Source organism: Strix uralensis, chromosome 1, assembly GCF_047716275.1.
Source record: "Strix uralensis isolate ZFMK-TIS-50842 chromosome 1, bStrUra1, whole genome shotgun sequence".
Lineage (NCBI taxonomy): Eukaryota > Metazoa > Chordata > Aves > Strigiformes > Strigidae > Strix > Strix uralensis.
The window spans coordinates 164698095-164713913 of NC_133972.1; the positions used below are offsets into that span (position 1 = coordinate 164698095).

The 15819-nt window shown below is 41.6% G+C and overlaps 1 protein-coding gene across 1 annotated transcript in view; it reads right to left on the reverse strand.

Annotated features, from left to right (window-relative positions):
- The window catches only part of CYRIB (CYFIP related Rac1 interactor B), an 80039-nt gene extending 64876 nt beyond the window's left edge, over positions 1-15163 (reverse strand). Inside the window, 1 exon segment of the mRNA XM_074887911.1 lies at positions 14954-15163. The gene's annotated coding sequence lies outside the window, so the exon portion shown is untranslated.
- Between the last annotated feature and the right edge of the window lie 656 nt (positions 15164-15819).

The window sequence follows — 15819 nt, forward strand, 5'->3', positions numbered from 1 at the left end:
CAGCCTTTATTAGAGCAAGGCTGTTCTTCAGAAGCTTCATGGTTTTTCTTTAATCCCTTGTTAAACGTTTAGTGCCCTGGATGACTATACTCTTTGAGAGTGGCATCTGAACAGATCATTAATCCGATACCAAGCCAACAGGACTGCACCTTTAACAAAGTCCATCTTCTGCCACCTGTTCTCCTCCCACCTCTGCTTTCCTGAAGGTGTACCTTTCTTCACTTGCCCTATGACTCAAATTGTAGATTTATCAAGCAGCACAACAGATCAAAAGTAAGCATATAGTGCAGAAGTCCTGGATCACACATCAATCACATCACAGCCTTTTGTTCCTACTCCCAAAGTACTGGGAATTTCCACACTCCTCAGCTGCAATAAATGCCAGGAGAACATTGTGCAAGCCTCTCCCCTGGCTCAGAGGGACCACCAGTTGTGATCTGCGGGGTGGGTGTTGGGTTTTGGTATTTGTTTGGGTTTGTTGTTGTTGGTTTTTTTACTTATTATAAAACTGTACTTCAGTGCACTGTCCATACCCCAGTCTGGGGGAAAGAAAAACCACCCTTACAGTATTACCATGAAGAAGGTGTCATTCCACGACTACGGAAAGCCCATTCAGCACTAACTATATAATAAATGGAAAGACAAAAATTTGCAGCAGTTTGACTGCTGCATCTTCTATTCCTTAGCTAGCACAGTATTTTTAGACAAAAAAAGTCTACCATAAAACAAGTTTAATATTGATGCTCACCCCTCTGACTTCTAAATTTGTACAGATGATAGGAATCAACATATTCAGACTTATAAGTGACAAAACAATTCAAGTATCTATAAAAATGAAGAAATACAAGTATTATTGTCCTCCTGTTCATGCTTCACTTGTGTGCGCACCAGCATCAGCAAACCTGAATCCACCAAACTCCCATCTCATACCAACAAGGATACATAGAGTTTTGTTCCCACATTCTAAGAAAAGGCAAGAGGAAGAACGGGACTTCACACTTGTTTGAAATTATTTAAATTAGGGGGTAGCTTGCTTTTTTGTTTTACTTACATGCAAGATGCCATTAACCACAATGTCTTTTTCATAAAGCCAAGAACACTTACACATAGCTATGCTTTCCCTATTCTCTATGCACAGTACAGTGGTTCTACATTTATTTAGCAACAATACTGAGCCCTCTGCAAAGGTTTGCTGTGAGTTCAGAACAGGAGAACAGCCTACATTTCATGTTTCCTTCCTTCTGCAAGGTTGAGTCACATCCTTACGTCTCCTTTTAGAAAGCTAACAAACCATGCTAGAAGAAAAAAAACACTTTAATGGAGAAGCCTCGCATTCGAGAGAACATACAGCATTGACACAGGCCACAGTTCAATTCTTTGGCTCATTTTCTTCAGTGACACAGGCAAGAGAACTGCACACCTTCTTTCCTGTTAGAAGCAAAATCTGCTGCTCTTCACAGCCACAGAACTTCATCAAAGGATTTCAAAGATAAATGAAAGGCTTTAACATTTTTGAGGAGAGAATTAGTGCAAACAAATTCCTTGAAATTACTCTATGAAAAAACCCCAAGCAACCTCACGTACGGGAGGGAAGAAAGTAGAAAGTTCAACAACTACCTTTAAAAGACAATGCCTTTCTAAAGATCAAGTTCAGTATAAAATTAAGACCTGTATTTGTTTCCTTTGGTCTCTCTAGAACTTCAAATAAAATAAAGCTCTTATCCCATTACATTTTAAGCCATGACTGCCAGCAGAAGAAACATTTCTTGCTTTATTTCCTCTATTGTACCAACATTAACACCATTGGCTTAACGTGGGTACGTTTCCTGGTTAAAACTACTATAACTCCACAAGTTGTTTGTTTGAAATCTGGACCAGTTTTCCAAGTCTGTTTTGTGCAGCCCAACCAGCACACAGGCCAGGGCAAGCAAAACAGTTAGCTTAAAACAAATAAGTTCAAGCTTTAGATAGCTACTTCTATTTATGTAACATACTAGTACAGTTCATTTCACAGTGAAATGGATGGACTGTTTCAAATCATTTATATTACACACTTGTATGATCAGAACAATTAAGCAATTGGGATTAGAGCACCTCAGTCAACAAAGACAATGAAACAACATCCCAGATCTGCTGGTACAGTTGTTTTTGTCAGTGCAACTTTCAACTGCATACTCTTATTAGATTGTGAAACAAACAATTACTCACATATCACATAGTATTTAATATCGTTTGTTTAAATATATATTTTTATATTGATATATTATAAATAGTATGTTTATATGTATTACACACTAGATTATGCATTACTATCCATGCCTTCCAATGAGTCAGAAGCTGGGCAAGGAGACAAATGCAAATGTAATAATTTTCTTATAAATATAAGCAGACAGAACTGATTCCCTGTTACCAGGCAAATAGACTAGACAACACATTTCCATCTTCCTGCTCTGGATAGGCTAAAGGTCCTGACATACTGTTTCAATCTTGATATGTACTGTAGTTTTCTGTAAACACAGCTTTAGATAAAAATAATACATGTAAGTAAATTGTAAAAGGTGCAAGTCTCACTGAGTATGGGACAGTTCTAGGGCTGTAGCTTTCAGAAGTATTTTCTAAAGTAATTTATTTGAAGTCTAGCTAGGTATTAAAACAACAACGTAGCATATTTAAAAACCATGACCACACTATTTATATTTAAAGATTAAATCATCAGTACCATTTTCCAAGGTAGAGTCAAATATTTGGCACAGGTGCTACAGCAAAGGAGGAACTAATCACTAAGTTTTCAGGCTGAGGACATGGCTACTGTATCAGAGGCAAGCTTCCCCAAAAGGTTTTCTTTTCATAATTAACCTACAAAATGGGGGGGCAGGGGGGAAAGGATGACACAGGGGGGGCCAGACAGGGACGGGGATGACTCCACCCCTCTGAGAGAAGATCACCTTTTTCAAACTTGTTCAAGACAAACTATAAAAGCCCAGCCAGATTTTCAGAATTACTCCCCTATAACTAAGAAACATATGCCCTTATAAAGTCTCAGGCAATAACAGACACCGATAAATGAGAGTTGCATCTTTCAACAGGTATTATCTGCAGCCTACAATAAACGCTATTCATCCTACTTAACAAAAAAAACCAGGAATGCTGAATTTACTACCTCTGCTCAAATGATACTAGAAGAGCTTGAAATATTGACCTTGAAGATCAGTTTCACTGCAAAAGTGAGAATTTTATCCTTTTTTTCTGGAAGCACTGTTTTGGAAAGGATGAGTAGTGCTCACACCTCTTCACAAAGAATAAGGGTTTGCTTCTGCACCATAAACTTTACTTGAACCCAAAAGAAGTATTTGTCACAAAACCAGACTACTACAGGCACACAGTCTGCCCCCGTTATAAGTACTGAGAAACCCTGAAAACCACAGTGTAAAGGGGGGTGGGGGGGGAAGCCATGTCCTTTTCAACATGCCATCCCCAATTCCAAAGTACAGGTCAAATGAAACCTGATTGGACTTCTGGCCCGACTGGCCACACATTCAGAGCTGAAAACCAGACCCTAACGAGCATGCTTCCAGGATCCCTGAACCTGCTCAGCCAGAAGGAGGGGTGAGGAAGAAAAAAAAGAAAAAAGGAAAGTTCAGAGACAAAATTTAAACAATGTCCTTTTCAGCCGGTTCTAGCCTCAACTTTGTAGAGATGATTACAAGTATTAATGATGCTAAATGAAAGAAGCCCTAAGACAACAGCCACAGCTATTGTACTACTGAATTAGATGGTACTAGTAGCAGTTACTCCAAACATTTTGTTTTCACAAGTATTCAGGGGAGAATAAAGCAGAGAAAAGTATGGTTGGTAAAAGCAAAAGAAAACACAAAAAATGTTACCTATGTCAGATATTTCCTGAAGTACGAGCAAAAAGAGCTTTCTACATAAATGCCAAATAAAAGAGGATTAGAAAGGACAGAGCAGTAAGAGTGAAACTGTCTGATCAGACATAAAACACGAGCATGAACCCTACCTTCCAGTTACTTCTGTTACAGCATTCACAGGCAGGACACAGCCTTCTTGTTTCCGTTACAAGCCTATCCTGTAATAGCAGTCTCAGCAATTTACAAAGCAGAGCACAGCTGACAGTAGTAAGGAAGAGATGATGTTACACACAATAAGTGGTTGATAAGAGAAAAAAACACTTTAATGAGGTGCCCTCCTTCAGTGAAGGGCAGCAGATGAAGTGTAGAAATCTGTACTCTGGGACCTCCCAAGGCAAGGGGAAAAAAGAATACCTTAACTAAACCAGTTTTAAATCAAACAAAAAGAACTACACAAGAGCGCAAGTACTTTAAAGAATTAGGGTATTTATAAAATACTAAGATGACTATTCAGACATATCTAACAAGGCTTTCACTCACCCTCTTCAATTTTTTTTTCTTTCACTGAACTTCCAAAGATGATTTATAATGATAGCTCAAATTAAGATTGAACACTGTCCTTGAAAAAGGTACACTTAAGTACCCACATAAAATAGCTTATTTTTCTTATGATTATGTCATTAAGAAATATCTTGATCTGTTAAATCAAATCTGTGCTCATTTGCAACACATGATAAAATGAAACACCCAATCCTTTTGCCAAGAACAGCATTTTACCAGGACTAAAGTAAATACATTTAGTTGTTTTTTTCTAACACTGATTCAGAACCAGGAAACAGACCAATTCTAAGCACAACAACTGTGCTTTTCATTTTTAAGAAAGCATTTAGCTTTTTTTTTTTTAACATGCAAAAATACTAAGACCAAAGATGACATGTTCTCCGAGGAAGTTAAAGCTATATAATTGTGGAAGCTAAACACAAATTGCTTGAAGTTAGTAAGTGATTTTTAGTTCTTTTTCTGAAGCTATTGCATATATCAACAACACAAAATGAAGCAGCACTGAATCATTCTGGCAGTGCTGTAAAGCCAACACAGTGTGAAAATTGAACTATATTGTACTCAGTATTTTTTATTTCCTGACAACTGTCAGCAGCGCATAGTGTGCCCTGATGAGTGAATGCATGCATGCTTGTCCCCTGGCAGAGAGGATCTGCCTTCAACAGATGGACCAAGAGCATAAGCAAAGCCTGTATCACTGGTATACCAAAATAGAGGCTTGAAAATCACTTAGGTATTTTGGCCAGCAATTAAAATATTAGCTTTCTAAAAATGCATGTGGGTTCTACACCAGCTCAAATTTGCTTGGGATACAAACTGCCCTATCTGAGTGTTGTATTGAGTTATAACATCACTAACTATACTGAACAGTGTGTGGACACCCATGTAAGTATGTGGGTGTACGTGTATTTTTATAGATACTTACACACACACATATAAAAATCTATACACACAGATATTAACTGTAAGATATGAACAGTATCACCTTATTGCGTTTCTATCCTCTGGAGACAGATGGTTGCTGGTTTGTTGGGTTGGTTTTTTTTTTCTTTTTTAAACAAAGTTTTACCATGACTGTACTTCCTTTTCTTTTTTAGTGCTGCTCCCTCCTGACTCACCTACATGTAGCTATGCTTCAGCATGTTGCACTTCATGTTCTTTTATAAAGCGTCACTACAATTCTTACTTGAACTGAAGATACTTAAATTGCATAAATCTACCCAGAGGTAAAGGTGGGCAGAGCTGACAAATCACATAACTAAACACACAACAAGCCTACATAAGGCCAGAAAACAGCACCTGAGGCTCTCATTGTTTAAAAACTTTGTGTCCTTTTTCACATGGAAGTATCTCAAGTTTGAACACTAATGTTTGTCACATACCCAACATCACATCAAAAGCCAGCTGTGCTTCTAAGAAACGCAAAGTACAGTTTCAGACCAAAAGCACTCCTGTGACCATTTCGGTCCCTAACAGGGGAGAAAAATCTCTACCTTAAGACCCAAAAAGAGATTTGCTACCCATGAATGCAAAGCTTTCAAGAGAAAGCAAGTTTCCACCAAAATTAAGCTACAGCAAAAACATTCCTCGTCCTGCTAGCTGCAAAGCTGATCAGCCAAATATTAACTGAACATAAGCCAACACAGTAGGCCTGGCAAGAAAAGGCAAAAAACCACAGCTCCATCAACAGAGGCTGCTGTTCTTTTCTTTACCCAGGAGTAAACACGGGGTTTTTTTTGTTTTTTTGTTTTGTTTGTTTGTTTTTTTTTTAAAATACTATAGAGTTTCTTAACCAGCATAAGCCTCATTCCTAGTATTTCTCTTAAAAAAAAAAAAAAAAAAAAGAAGTGCCAGAGAAAAACTTTGAGTGATGAGCTAGTAAGAGGATTAAAACAAAATACCAACAGAACTCTCAAAAAACCTGATAGGGTAGCAAAGGCTTTTTACCCTTCCTTCTAATGAGAGGAGAAACAGCAGCTTTTTACTTCTTACATTGGTTGATACAGTTTCTCTTCTAAAGAGAAACTTGAGAAGCCACAAGGCTCTACAAAACAGAAAGAGCTTATGGTTCCTCCTTCCAGTGGCTAGAGTAGGACAGAACTATCTGTTACATTAAACAGCTAAGTAGAGCAATGTGGATGATTCAGAGTCCCATCTGAGAAATAAAAATCAGCTCATTCCTCCTTCCTTCACCACAAGAGAAAGGAATTCATTGCCCACAATTCTGTTAATAAAGCTGCACCACCACTTTGACTTTTCCATAACATTTAAACACTAAGAATAGGTGTCTTTTTACAACACGTGGCAGTTTGGCCCCAAAGCTGTGTGAACACAGTACAGCTAAGGAACACATCAATCTGCATCAATCCCAAAAGTTTGTGGGAGTTACTAATACCAGAGTATGAGTTCTTGAGTCACACAATTCCAGAATTAATCCCTCTTCATTTCTCTGAACGAGCAACATATTTACATAAGAAGAAACTAGAAACAACTTTGCCTTTTTGACAAAATGAAATGGCCATGTTCTGCTGTGATAAACAGAATGACCTTGAGCGCTGCCTTGTTCTCCCATTTGGTTATGGCAGCTACATGTCCAAAGAGACTATAAACCAACACAAGAAACAACTGTGAAGTTAGAATACAGTATTAAAAAGTAATCATAGCAGAGAAAAGCAGCAAGTTTGATGGGGATGTGGCTGCAATATGTAAACTAGTCTAAAAAGACTCAGGTTCCAGTCATTTCTAACCACGCAAAACTAGCTGAACTTCTCTTCTTCGTGCCTTTGCTCCTCATGTGTAAAATAGGAAGCAAACCACTTCCTCATGTCACTAGACCATTCTGATAAGTAACTGTACAGAAAGCAGTACCAGACTATCCAAGAGGAAATTAAGTGCATCCCTGAAGCAATCTAGCAAGAGCACGGTAAGGTATTAAAGCAACGGAGACAAACTATTGAGCACTTGTTCACTAAACTAGCACCAGCCACTTCATCCTGGGAATAAAGCAAGGGTCCTAATGGAAGAAACGGCATACAATTATGTATGCAAGGCTGCCTGCTTTCTGCAGTTTCTTTATTTTTGAGCACTGCTTTGCAGCCTAACAGAAAAGACCAAGTATAAACTCTTAAGCAGAAGATGAGCCTGGACAATTCATTCTTGTAGCTACATGGCACATCATCAGAATCAGAACCATTTGCTCATGACAGCAATTTCTACCACTTAGAGATACATACTAAGCTAAAGCAGTGAGGACATGATGGCTACTAATGGCAATGGACAAAACTCTGTATGTTTTATTCCACTGTAGTACCTTCCTTGTAGTTCTTCTGACTCTACTTTTATCATCCCGAGTTCCTTGTCCAACAGAGCTATCTGCCTTCTTCACAAAATCCCAGCTTCTACTCTTACTTCTCCTGTCCAGGCTTCTCTCCATCAGCTCTCTCTTCCGTATTTTCTTTGTCCAGCAAGTCCCCATTTCCTTTGATGCTCGGTGACAGGCACCATCATTCCCACACACTCCCTCTGTACATGACTGATACTCTCCACACAACCAACAAGCTCCCAAGCCAACCTCTTTGCTGGTTTTTGAACAACTTGTCTCCAACTCAGTCACAGATTCCAATTAATATTCTTCCCTGCTTTCAGCTCAAAGTAAGGTGCTCCTCCTCCTAGTTAATTGCCAGCACTCCTCACCTCAGATGTCATCTCCATCCAAACCTGTTTCCTCTCCCATGCTGCCTGGCTGGATACATGTTTATTAGAGCATGAGTTTTCACAGGACTGTAACGGGGTCAAATTGAGGCCCATTCTGGACTAGGGACAGGGAGAGAAGCAAAGCGAGAGGCCTAAGTCCTGCAAAAACACTCCGCTGTAAAGCTGAGACTCACTACAGGTATTTGAAGAGCTGTCAAAAAATTTTAAGACTACAGTTACAACATCTGTTTCCAAGTCTCACTTTTGGCAGCTACTGAAGTAGTTTGACCGAAATTCCTTTAAAAACCTGACACAATATTAACATCAACATTATATAACATTATTTGCTCAAAGTATTAGGTCTTAATCAATAGTCTCTGACAGTGCCGTTTACTAGACTTTACTGCCAGTCCCACCTACAGTTAAGTTCCCCACCAGACACTGATCTACTCGATGTTTATTAAGAAGCCATAGTTACAGAAAATTAAGATAGTTTCTCTATAACAACTCTGAACATTGCTAAAACTAGAAACTTCAGAAAATATAAGAAAACAACTTGGGTTTTGTTAGGCTAGTTGAAAGCTCTTCTAAGATCATCCTCTAAACTTCAAGCTAGGAGATATCAACTAGGTCCTGTTACTCTTACTGCTGCTAAGAAATTAATTCAGCTCTGAACTCTAAGATGCAAAGGTAAGAACAGTTAAAGCATTTAAAGTACTCGTTCAGCGTTTGGGAGAATATGACTTTAGCTAGTTGCATGTGGGAAGAAGCAGCAAGTAATCTTTCACAAGAAGTATCTGCAGCAAAAAATTTCAAAACTATCATTACAATTCAGTTGCCTGTTCAGCTGACAAATCCACATTTCCCTGCATAAGACTTCTATAGCCAAGCAGGAAATCTAAACTCTAAATCAATTAACTACTACCCATAAGCTATCCTTACATAACACTCTGCCTTGTCTGTATGATCTTCATTTATACAAAAGGTCAGCAATTTTGAGGTGAAGCCTCATGAAGTCTAGTGGTTACATATTTCACTTCCACATTAAGAAGGAACAGTTTCAAATAACTGTATGTCTCAGCACATAAAAGGTGCAAATATAACAAAAAGAAATGAACTGACTTTTCATGCCCAGAATGCACTTTGCCTGACAAGCTGCCCTTTCAGGGACACTAAACAAGAAGGCTTAGGTTTTAAAAAAATAAAAGCTATGAATATATTTCTTATTAATTCTTACAGCTTTTTTTTCCCAGACTAGCAATGCTAGAATTCAGAATTATTTTTTTTTTTCCAGTATAAAGGTCAAACTGATTTGTACATCAGAAGCCGAAACAAACCCCTTTGTTGTCCAACACAAAGACAAGAATTCCCTTTCCCCGTGAAGATGTTACCCTGAAGACTGCTATACTAAAAAGGAGAACCAGCCACCATCCAGTGCCACACCTGACTGGAAGCATACACAATTAGATTTAACTTTTGAAGTTAGACAACTTCTAGAGCCACCAGTCACAGAAACAGGGCTTTCCAGTCAGCTAATTTACAACCAGGGCTCCTAGGAACTCATCTATTACCTTGTACAGTACAGCAAAAAAAGTTACTCACGCTAACACTCCATTTAATTTAATCATCTAGTACTGAAGGAGAACCAGAACTGCCTCGTGGCTGAATTTGAGTCTTTTGAACTATGCCAGTTAAACAGAATTCACTCACAGAACAGCCTCCTGCTACCAGGGAACAGTTAAGCCCCGCAGTCTGAAGTAAAAAGTGCTTTTAAAAATGTATCTAGGACAGTGTTCTGCTGTGCTTTCTTATATACAAAGTGATTACGGATACAAAACTTTTTTTTGCCTGGTGGTCACCAATTCAGGTAAAGCATTTGCTGATGACAATCAGCCTTCCAGACAAACGTATTAACTGCCTACAGGATCAAGCCTAGGTTTTGGTGTGGGTGGCAGACAGAAGGCCTGTTCTGCAAGCCATGCTATTTTTGAAGCTACAGCCACACCAAATTGAATGCACTCACAAGCTAAACTGTCCCAGACCCAATTATACTATTTGCACAGGGACCACCTGGGAATCCCAAGTGCCATAGATATGAACCAGAGAAACAGCCAAACACTTAGTAAACAAGACCACAAACCATAGAGCATTTCCACTGAATGGGAGTAGAAGAATAAAAATAAAACCTCCCATACAAACAGTATTAGAGGAAACTAGTTTTACATACTTATAGATTGTACATAAGTACAATCTCTTTGTTTCAGAGATATTTAATGTCCAACTTTTCCTACAGTCCACAACGACTTCATGTAGTAGAAAAAAATGCTGGGTTTGGTCAGTCATACATCATTCCTCAAATGCAATACTGGAACTTTAGGTTAGTTAATCATTCCTGATACACACAAATAAGCCAATACTTGCCTAGGTACTAGAAATGTAAAAATTCTTTTGCTAGGTTCTAAGAAAGTAGTGTTAAAGAACACTCAAAAATAGTAAGTCTGGTACCAAAAGTCCTTTTACAAATCAATTTTACGGCCAGTATTAACATTTCCAGAGTTAACCAGAAATAAATTACTAAACGTTTCACCAACACCTCCTGATTCAGTAGCAACAGTAAATGAAGACAGTAGCATAACCAGATTACAAGGGTTGCAACAACACATGTGAGTCCATAAGCCACATACACACACAGTGAGCAGCACACTGTCAGCCTTTACTTCACATCTGCAACTGTCTTACAACTACCTGGAAATTCAAATTATCATGAGTGAAAGGTTTTACTTGCCCCTTTCAATATGCTCTGTCTGTAACTAGTTTCATTATTTTCTTCGCTCATGAAGGTATTCTCTGTGCATCAGGCTTTCACATGACAGAGAACACCAAATGCCATTTCTAAAAAGGAGAATGCAATTAAAACCACAGGAGACTGGGAACACAGGAGAAAGTGCTGTAACTAAAAGTACTTTCAGCTTCACCTAGTCAATTCCAAAACTGCCCATTGTTTATTGTTGGTTTCTGTTAAGCTCTGCTGTTTATATAACAGCAGTACACATATCTCCAGTAAGCACTGGAATTGCAAAAGTAAAACAGTGCCTATATAAGAGAGCCTATTACTCTCAGTAAATTTTAGACTGTTTGAAACACTCTGCCAGCTGCAGCAGCCAACTTGTGGCACTCAAGAGAACATTTCTGAATCACAGAAGGGGGAAAACTGAGGTGAATTTTTAAGAGATCCTGAAATTAAAGGCAATCAAATAAGCCCCTGTCTTCATACACATGAAGAGAAAGGCAAACTTCTCCACATTGGGTAGAGGTGTTAATTTTTCCACAATCACAAGGAAGAAAATATTAATACATGAGTTTATAGGTCCATAGATTAATATTAAAAGAAGAGTTACAAGGTATGCAAGAGGATCTTTATTTAAAAGTGCTTGATACATGCAAATGAGTGGGAATAGAAAAGATGTCAAAAGATACATACAACTGGTCAGAACTTACAGCTGGAGAATCACTTGAAGTAAGTCTTACCCTGCCTAACTGATGTGGGTATTTCAGGTGCCACAGCTAGTAAGCAGTGCCATGCCTCATGTTCCCCAAAACTTAACTCTTTCCAACCCAAACACAGCTCCCTTCATATTCCTGATCTCCTCGTTCTCATCACCTCTGAAGCCACGTTGATAGACTTAGAGGGATTCAGTTGAACAAAAGTGACTACCAGGATGACACTCTGCATCCTGGTACTAAGCACAGGAGTGTGGCACTGACATTCAAACCTTGTGTGGATTCAGCACATATATTCACTAGGGCTGCATACCTCGCCTGTAGCACATTTGCTTGACAGCTGACAGTCCGTGAGATCCAATTTGACAACACTCAAAATATTTCAGCTTTGAAGATGTATTTTCAAACATTCTTACGATGAGTAAGTCTCATAAAATTGCTTTATAATATACTTCGGGATAGTTAACATCACCTTAACAGACACGAGTCGTTCTTCTCAACTTAAGCCCATCTACATCAATAACTAAAACTCTTGGTGTAATTATGAGAGTGCAAGGTTTTAGGAAGGACAGGCAAAGGTGATAATCTTGATTCACAAACACACACAAACCTGACTGCTTAAAAACCAAATCTGACTTCTTGTACATAAGCTTTAATTTTGCCTGTCTCTACTACAGGGTATGCATGAGTTCCATCTATGCCCCCAGCTGGCAGGCAATAACAACAACAAACAAAAAGGGTACTGCAGGCTGTTCGTGTATCTGTACTCTCCCAGATACACAGCGAGGCAAAACCACCCTGCGTTTATGTTTACCATGTCTAACCAGCTACAGAAATCCAAAGTGGCCCCTACATATGCTTTTCCAAATGACAGAGCCAATTTCTGTTGCTGTATACTCAATAATTCAGTAGTTTGTAGTACAAATATTCCCCACCCTTCTGTCTCTTTACAGTATTAATTCCAATTGTCTAATACGCACCGTTAGCAGCCTGGTGACAGACACCTTGAATTAAGTTTCCTGCATAACTGTCCCTAAACTACTTCAGCTATTGCATTCAATTAATTTAAAAATTAATTATTCTGCTAAGATATATAGATACTGAAAGACACAATAAAAAATTGTTTCATTTTTATCTTTATCCAGACATTAAGACTCCCGTAAAACTCAGAGAAGGGGACAGGACAGTTATGTGTGCAAGAACAGATCTGGCTAACATGACGTCTCTACAGTCAGCGAGGTTCCCGCAGGAAAGGTTTCATATGAAGAGGCAGAGAATTTCAGAAGACAATCTCTTCAATAATCCCTCACCTCAGGCGGCCCCAGCTAAACTGCAAACAGTGAAGAAAATCTAGAGCACCTGACGACAAATGGAAGTTGTATAACAGACAGAATCAAATTCTTTCCTCACTTTCGTACAGCCACGGTACTTCTTGACAGGGATATTTTAAAACAGATTCTGGGTTCACTTCTATCTACAGTCTCTACTCTCTAACAGCTAATACATGCTATAAGAAATCTGACAGTTGGATAAAAAGCTATCTACTCTTCTACTGAAAGCTTCTGTTTCAACAATGGAATACTCTCTGTATGCCAGACAAAAAAAACATTCCTACTTCATGGAACAGCAGTATCTCATTCACATTGTTTAGGATTTTGCTGTTAAACTTGTCACACAAAACTGAAGATATGTTTTGCAAAACAACACACCTTGCTAAACAAAGATATTTGTCAGGTGGAACCTTTAAGTTTGGATTCAGGTTCCAACCTTGACAATAGTAAACTCGGGCTAATTACTAAATGCCTCCTGTCCAGTGTCCCAATCTGCCACAACCTACTATTAAATATACCTTTAAGTTAATGACCATTTTTTAAGTACAAAGCAGTCAAGAGCACAAAGAAAGAAAACTGTCTTGTGTCAAGGAGGGGGAAGTTCGAGCAAAACAGAGTTTGCAGTTTTTAAGAACTGAAATGCTAATAAGAAAAAACACATTATTAGATATAGCTAGAAAATGTTTTACCGGTTTGAGGATTAACATACATGCTAATCAACACTTGTATCTCCATACCACATTATCAGAAATTCAGAATGACAGATTTTAAATGTTAGTAAGACTCCACTATTACAGCAGAAAGACAGCTGTCATACTGTCACTGACATTTGGATCCAGGATGCTGATGCAATGGAACAGGAAAAGAAAAAAGCAAAACCCTTCAAGAACCTTCATAACAGTCTCTGGATTCCTTTTGGTTCCTGAAATGTTTCTGTGAAGAAACTTCTTGCATTTTATTACCACATAAGATACAATACCAGATTAAAAAGTAAGAAAATAGAACTGAGTTGTACATGTCCTTATTTTTGAGACACACAGGAAAAAATTAAAATCCAATTAAAATTTGATTTTATCAGCTATTTAATGAGTAGGTTAGAAACAACACCCTCCTGTTACAGCTTCTGAATTCACCTTAACCCTACCTGTGATTACAGTCCCAGCATCACACCTACTGCCCACAGCAGGATACACCCTAACTATGACAAATTTGCAACGATTTCTCTATTCTGCTGAACTCGTTGCAGGTTTTAGCTACAGTCTGAAAGGGTGCAGATGCCCCTGCAAGAGGTTTCCTCCTCCTGGTTAACCATTAACACTGTCACTCCGTTTCTCGGCGGCCCGAAGCACCACCTGCCCCCGGCCGGGGCTGGGAGCGCCGGGCTGCACACGCCAAGCAGGGGACGCGCTCCTCAGGCCGCCACTAGCCACCGCCACTAGCCACCAGACACCGCCACCAGCCACCCGAGCCAGGGGAGTTGCCGGCACTTGCACCAGGGAGCAAACCGGCTCCTCCGACCCGCCGCGGCGAGGGAAAGGAGCCCCGCTGGGGAGCGGGGGAAACCCAGGGGAGGGTTATTTAGCGCAGGGCAGGTCCCTGGCAATTAGCGTGGTTTCCCCAGGCGAGGGGGGCAGCGGCCGCCGCTTCTCCGCCCCCCCGCCCCGAGGCCCCGGCGGGCGGGCAGCCCCCTCCTCGCCCTGCCGGGCGCCCCGGGCAGAGCGGGCACAGCGCGGCAGGGGCGAAGCGGCGGCGGGACGGGGAGGGCAGAGCCGCGGAGAAGTTGCGGAGAGCCGAGGGGAGGCGGGTTTGGGCCGGGGATGGGGGGGGTGAGCGCAACAGATGGGAGCCGGGGGGCGGGCGGGGGGAGCCCCGTCCCCTCAGGGCAGGCCGGGCCCGGCGGGAAGGGGGCGGGGGTCGCGCCGCCAGGGCTGAGGGAACGGCGGGGATGAAGCGAGGCGCCGCGCCCGGCCCCCCGCCCTCCGCGCCGCTGACACTCACCGAGCCGCCCCGCGGACGGCGATGCGGACAGGAGCGGGAGCCGGAGCCGCCGCCTCCCCCCGCTCGGCCGGAGGCAGCGCCAGCAGCAGCGTGGCCGGAGCCCCGCGCAGGGGAGGGCGCGGATAGCGACAGCGCCGGAGCCGCCCGCGCTGGGGGGGAGGGGGGAGGAGGGGGAGGGGGAGCGAGCTGCACAGCACCGCGGGGGACCGGCCGTGCGGGCGGGCGTGCGGTGACCCGGATGTACCGGCGGAGGGGGTGGGGGGGGCGGCCAGCAGGTGACTGCGCAGGCGCGCCAGGCTGCCAGCGCACTGCGCATGCACCTGCTTCGACTCCGAGTGTCTCGGGCAGGGGCGGGGGAGAGAAACAGAGGCGGGCGGGCAGGAGAGGCAGCGAGTCGGTCAACCTCCTTAAAGGGGCCGTCACGCAGCCCGGCGGCCGGGGCGGCCCGGGGAGGGGGCAGCCATCTTCCCGCAGTTCCCGGGGTGCGGGGCCGAGACGCCCCCGACAGCTTCCCAGCCTCCACTAACAACTCATTAAACCCCTAACTTAACATTATGGATCGTGGCTTAAGCCAGTTGTGTGACTTCGATATTTTTTTAAGGCCTGACCTAGGGGTTTAAATGTTTGCAGTTGGCAAAGCCGTGATGGGGAAGAAAATAAGGCTGCTTCTTTGCGAAAAGCAGGGTTGTTGACTGAAAGTCGTGCATAAATGTCTTCCCAGGTGGATCATGTAAGATCTAAGCAAAAAAAAAAAAAAAAAAGAGGGAAGTTACATTTCGGTGAGCTCTGCACTGCCAGAGCCCGGCGCTGGAAGAATGTCCCATTGCTCTAACGGCCGGTACCATATTGCTCTCCAGCTCCCCTAA